Here is a 6,880-nt window from a genome sequence, read left to right on the forward strand (position 1 = left end):
TTTTACACAACCAGCTGAGAGAAATGCATACTGCATACTGTTTGATCATGACATAAGCCTACAAGCATGCTAACATGGCATTAAAGTACATGATTTAAACCACAAGAGTGAAAATAATGTTTGGCTTTTTTCCTGCCGGCCTTTATAAAATTCGTCAGTCCAGACTCTCCCAAGGGCGTCTCAGGAATGTGCGTTCCGGATGTCTTTTTTGGGTTTTGTTGGTAGGGTTGCTGAAAGCCATCAGTCCTGTCCGGTGGTTTGAGCAAGAGGGAGATAAATCTAGTCCAGAGCCATGCACAGACTTGTAAAACAAACGCTGTGCTTTCTAATGTCTTGTTCTGTACTGTAGCTTGACTTGAGTTGGCTATGAAGAATGAACGTGATTCTTCTCAAGTCCCTGAGTTTTTTCGTTGTTGTTAGAACTAGGATGTGGAATTTATCATAACAGTAGAAGACAAAAGTTTAATTTTCATTTAACAAATTAAGTTTTAGAGATTAAAGAATGAGAATGTGAGTGGATGTGGTGTAAATGAAACCTTCTTCTCAATGCTGGTGGCCAGCTTGAGAGGAGCAAGAAGCTGCAGGCCTGGCCACACTGACATTCAGCCTTCGGTTCTTAGCTCTGGTGGCCTGTTCCTCTACTCTGGCCACATCCCATTTTTTTTCAAGGAGGAAGAGCCATGCTCCAAAAGTCTGGTGACCTAAATTTGAGACTTGGCTCTGCCTTTGACTTTGGATGGGTCTTAGCCTAGGGCAGTGGTCGGCAAACTCATTAGTCAACAGAGCCAAATATCAACAGTACTTCTTCAAAGTAGACTTGCCCAGGCCGAAAACCGATTTTTGCACATGGGCCACGAAGTTTCAATCACACTGTACGCGTGTGCCCGCACGTGGCATTTTGTGGAAGAGCCACACTCAAGGGGCCAAAGAGCCACATGTGGCTCGCGAGCCGCAGTTTGCCGACCACGGGCCTCGGGCATCCAGTCTCCTAGGCGGCACTTTGATATTTGTGTGTCAGTTTTAGTTGTCACAGTTATGGGGTGTTACATTATTTGTGATTTGATTTTATTTGATTTCAGGATAGTAAAGGTGACATAAATATTAATTATAAAAAGAGAGCAGTGGGTTTTTATTTATTTATTAGTGTAACATTCTATTATATCGTACATGAGATATCATGCTGTAGGGACACGGGGGCTCAAGTATGTACAGTACACAGCCAGAATTAACCCAAGGGGGAAGGGAAACATGGAACAGGACAGTTTACATGCATGTACACATCAATGGTATTGTCCATTGAATTCTATTTACCACGTGGTTTGCTGTACTTTTACAGGCTAACATACACCCAGTCATTTCTTTTTTTCCCCCACACAAAGATCTACTTCTGTATAAAGTAGAAAAGGATGGTGGTAAAAAAAAAAAAAAACTTCTTTAAGCTACAACAATTGTTTCCCAAATACCACTGTCTGAACGCCTCTGCCCTCCCAGCCACATCTAGCAGCCGCACTCCTGAGCGCCTGGGCCCTGCGAGCTGCGGGCGGGCGCAGCTGTCTCAAGACTGCATCTCCATACTGGATGCCTGAGCCCATCTTTTTGGGTTCAGCTCACCTGATTTGATTTTGTTAAGTATTTTCCTTGCACACTGAACAAAGGCCTCTTCCGCATTCTCCCCCGTCAGTGCACTTGTTTCCAAAAACATCAGTTCATTTTTTTGAGCAAATCTGGAGGCTTCTAAGAAAGTCACTTCCCGGCCTGCGTCCAGGTCCATTTTGTTCCACAGAGGATGATCACGATGTTCTGACTGGCGAGTATTCTGGCATCTGTTAACCAATTAGTAAGCAGATTGTAGGTTTCCCGGCTGGTGATGTCATAAACGAGCAGGGCCCTGGCAGCGCCTCTGTAGTAGCTTCTGGTCATCACAGACCTGAATCGCTCTTGGCCGGCTATATCCCATATCTGCAACTTCACGTATTTACCACCAATATTTATTATCTTTGAACCAAATTCCACTCCTATGGTATGATTGGAGTCATCTTTGAATTTTTTTTATTTTTCTTTTTACAATAAACTGATGAAGCAGGCACGACTTGCCAGTACCTGTATTTCCAATAACCAGGAACTTAAACAAGAAATTGTAGGTCTCGGAGATGGCCTTCTGTGACATCTTGGGAACAGCGCCACCTCTCGCAGGTCATGGCTACAGCGCCAGCCACGAGAGCAGTGGGTTTTAGCTTTGGCACTGAAAACCACTTGAGTAGATCATTGGGCTCTCTGCGCCTTAATTTACCTGTAACTTCCTTTGAAATGAAGAGAATGCCTGCCCTACTTTTCTCAGAATTATTTTGAAGATCACATGTGGAAATAATGTGAATCTGAATCTGAGTGTGTTTCCTCAACTGCAAAATGGAGATAATGCCAGCTTAGCTTGGTCTTTGTAAGAATTAACTACGGTCACATATGTAAATGCTTGGTAGATGGTAAAACAATAATGTGTCTACCCCCAATTAATTATTTAATCCTGAAGTCCTGCCATTAACTCTGCTGCCTAGCCAGCTGTCTTACTGTTGACTGCATGTATTTGGTGATGTTCCATCTTTCATCCCAGACCTCACTGTGCTCTCTCTCGCTCTGAGCCCTTCCTGGAATTTTTTTCCATTTTCTCTGTTTGTCCCAGTCTGCTCTGTCCTAAAAATTTCTTTCATCTAACCTCACGCAGGGCCCAGTGGGAAGTGTCTTTGCCTTCTGTTAGTCTCCTGTTCATTTACTTCTCGGAGCAGGTGGCTATCTCTCCATGCACATGTATTTTATTGCTCCCTGCAATGTAAGCCACTGGGCCTCAGCACAGGGCTGTGCAGTTGGTAAGTACTCAGTGGTTGCTGGCTGATTTTTCACACCCAAGAGACATTCTTTAGAATTAAACAAGTCAGCAAACTTAAACTTGTCCTTCCTTGAAAATACATAACCACCTATGCAATAAAGCTAAATAGTTACAGGCACACCTCGGAGATATTGGGACTCTGGTTCCAGGCCACCACAAATAAAGTGAACATTGCAATAAAGCAAGTCACACACAGTTTTTTGGTTCATATAAAAATCATTTTTACATTATACTTTAGTGTATTACATGTGCAATAGCATTATGTCTAAAGAAAAGATTGTACATATCTTAATTTTAAAAATACTTGATTGCTAAGAAATACTAGCCATCATCTGGGCCTTCATCAGGTCGTAATCTTTTTGCTGGTGTTGGACTTGCCTTCATCTTGCTGGCTGCTGACTGGTCAGGGTGGTGGTTGCTGAAAGGTGGGGTAGCTGTGGCAGTTTCTTTTTTTTTTAATATATTTTATTGATTTTTTACAGAGAGGAAAGGAGAGAGATAGAGTTAGAAACATCGATCAGCTGCCTCCTGCACACCCCCCCCCCCCACTGGGAATGTGCCCGCAACCAAGGTACATGCCCTTGACCGGAATCGAACCCGGGACCTTTCAGTCCTCAGGCCGACGCTCTATCCACTGAGCCAAACCGGTCCCAGCCAGTTTCTTAAAATAAGACAACCATGAATTTTGCCACATCGATTAACTCTTTCACAAAGGATCCCTGTAGCAGGTGATGCTCCTTTATAACATTTAACCCACACTAGAACTTTTTCCATATTAGGAGTCAATCCTCTCAAACCCTGCTTTACCAACTAAGTTTACGTAGTATCCTAACTCCTTTGTTGTCATTTTAGCAATCCTCACAGCATCTTCATCAGGAGTAATTTCCATCTCGTGCAAGAAACCACTTTCTTGGCTCATTCATAAGAAGCAACTCCTCATTCATTCAAGTTTTATCATGAGATTGCAGCACTTGAGTCACATTCAGGCTCCACTTCTAATTCTAATTCACTTGCTCTTTCCTCCACATCTATAGTTACTTCCTTCAACTGAACCCCTCAACATCATTCATGAGGGTTGGAATCGACTTCTCCAAACTCCTGTTAATGTTGATATTTTTACCTCTTCCCATGAATCATGAATGTTTTTAATGGCATTCAAAATTATTAATCCTTTCCAGAAAGTTTTCAATTTAATTTGCCCAGATCCATCAGAGGCAGTGGTAGCCTTACAAAATGCTATTTCTTAAATAATGAGACTTGAAAGTAAAAATTACTTCCTGATTCATGGGGTACAGAATGGATGTTGTATCAGCAGGCATGAGAGCAGCATTAACCTCGTATATTTCCATCAGCGCTCTTGGGTGACCAAGTCCATTGTCAATGAGCAGTAATATTTTGAAAGGATTATTTTTCTCTGAGCAGTAGGTCTCAACAGTAGACTTAACATATTCAGTAAACCGTGTGTAAACAGATGTGCTGTCATCCAGACTTCGTTGTTCCATTTACAGAGCACAGGCAGAGTAAACTTAGCGTAATTCTTAAGGGCTCAAGGATTTTTTAAATAGTACATGAGCATTGGTTTGGACTTACAAGTCACTAGCTGCAGTAGCCCCTAACAAGAGAGTCAGCCTGTCCTTTGAAGCTCTGAAGGCAGGACTGATCCTCTTCTCTCTATCCACAAAAGTCCTAGATGGCATCTTCCTCCGATATGAGGCTGTTTAATCTACGTGGAAAATATGCTGTTTCGTGTAGCCACCTTTCATTAGTTATCTTAGCTGGATCTGGATCACTTGCTGCAGCTTCTACACCAGCACTTGCTGCTTCACCTTGCACTTTTATGTAATGGGTTGGCTTCTCCCTCAAACCTCGTGAATCAACTTTTGCTATTTTCAAACTTTTCTTCTGCAGCTTCCTCACCTCTCTCAGCCCCCATAGAATTGAAGAGAGGCTTTGGCTGAGGGAAATGCTGTAGCTGGTTTGATCTTCTCTCCAGACTACTAAAGCTTTCTTCATTCCAGCAATAAGGCTGTTTCATTTTCTTATCATTTGTGTGTTCACTGGAGTATTCACTTGAACACGTAGAGGCATTGTGGGGTTATTCATTGGCCTAATTTCAATATTGTTGTGTCTCAGGGAATAGGGAGGCCTGAAAAGAGGGAGCGAGACAAGGAATGCAAGTCAGTGCAGCAGTCAGAACACACACCATTTCTTAAGTTCACCATCTTCTGTGGGTGGGTTTTGTGGCACCCCAAAACAGTTACAATAGTAACATCAAAGATCATTGATCACAGATCAGCATGACAATATAATAGTCATGAAAAGGTTGGAAATACTGCAAGAATTACCAAAACGTGACAAAGACATGAAATGAAGTGAACAGATATTGTTGGAAAAAATGGTGTCAATAGATTTGCTCAATACAAACCTTTACTTTATTAAAAAGAAAAAGGAAAAGGAAAAAACAAAAAACCCCACAGTATCTGCATAGTGCCGTAAAGCAAAAAGCAATAAAATGAGATATATCTGTAGAGACTTTTAGAACAGGAAAGATCCGTAGGGAATTAGTATTTATTACATATAATAAGTGCTTTATATCCTTTTTCATAATAACATTAAAAGGTAAGTATGGTTGCCCACATTTTATAGACAAGCAATCTGAGACTCAGAAATGTTAAATAACTTGCCCCAGGTCATTCATCTAGAAGAAGTAGAAGGGCAATTAAATCTGTCTCTTTGTCTTCAAAACCCATGTTTCACTATTTTATTCTGCCTCTTAAGGGAAATGAAGTTTTGATCATCACCAGAAAATAGCATTTGAGGTAAGAAATCTGAGTCAATATTAAGTTAAAAAGGAAAAGGCATGAGTGAGGTGGGGACATCTAGCAACAAGTATTAGAGGGCCAGCATCTAATGCCAAACTGGTGTTTGCCAGAATACTACAGAAGGGGGAGGGGCTTCATCCTCAAACCTCATGAGAAAACCCAGAAAAACATAGAATGCAGCAAGCCAGTTTGAATAACATAGTGGTAAGTGGACAGCCTCTGGGATCAGACCGTGAATTTGGGTCTCAGATCTACAGCTTTTTCCCCTATGGAATTTGGGGCAAGTTCTTTACTTACCCTCTCTGTGCCTCAGTTTCTGCACTTGTAAAATATGGTGATGATAATAGGACCTACCCCTTGGGGTAATTGTGAAAAGAGAAAATACACATAAAGACTTAGAACAAAGCCTGGCACATAATAAGGGTTCAATAAGTGTAGGTTGTTACTGTTACTGTTGTTATTAAGGCTAAGGAAAGTAGTGCACAGAGAACTTCGAACATTCCTACTGCTTAGCAAGGTCCAGAAGCTGATGGCCTGGGATCAGCCTCCAAAGCCTTGTGGGTGTGCGACCATGCCCTTCCTAACTCCCCCGCAGGTCCTGGTAAGGTTCCCCATGCATGTGTACCTGGCATTGTGTCCAGTGAAGGCTAACTTCAGGCCCAGGCCTGTAATGATGATAATAATATTCTTTGACTAAGAGACAGGCTTATGTTGCTAAGTTGTTTTGTTATTAAAAGTAAATAGCAACGCACTCTCTTCTTCCTCTAAGAATTCAGAATAAATTGACTTTCTAGGACAGATTTGTAACTACGTGCTAAATCCTTCACACTGTTCTCTGCAAGTCTCAGTGAAGCCCCAGAGAGGATGAATAGTTTATGAAGGTTTTCTGTTTGCCGATTGGACCCTTCACAAAGCTGGGCTTGCCTGCTTTTAGTAAAGTGCTTCACTTACGAATTAGGTAAGGCTGCGTGGGCCTAAAGGTCCCTGATGAGATGTGGAAAGTCTTAAAGGTCTAGATCTGGAAGGGAAATTTCAGCCTGTTTCTGGCCTCAGTGCTCTGGGCAACCTTGGGCAGTAGCTTCCCCACTAGAAAAGGAGAGTCCAAGATGGTCATCTAACCTGTTGGTGTTTGGGTATGTAATGTGGGAAATGGCAATTATTCTTTCATCAGCTTCTT

At 42.0% G+C, this 6,880-nt stretch overlaps 1 pseudogene across 1 annotated transcript; it reads right to left on the reverse strand.

The window, feature by feature from the left end:
• Positions 1 to 1,497: 1,497 nt before the first annotated feature.
• On the reverse strand, positions 1,498 to 2,167 carry LOC308513659 (ras-related protein Rab-4A-like; annotated as a pseudogene). The gene has a single exon. The product of its transcript is annotated as a ras-related protein Rab-4A-like (transcript).
• Between the last annotated feature and the right edge of the window lie 4,713 nt (positions 2,168 to 6,880).

This window comes from Myotis nattereri (genome assembly GCF_964212035.1).
Source record: "Myotis nattereri genome assembly, chromosome: 2".
Lineage (NCBI taxonomy): Eukaryota > Metazoa > Chordata > Mammalia > Chiroptera > Vespertilionidae > Myotis > Myotis nattereri.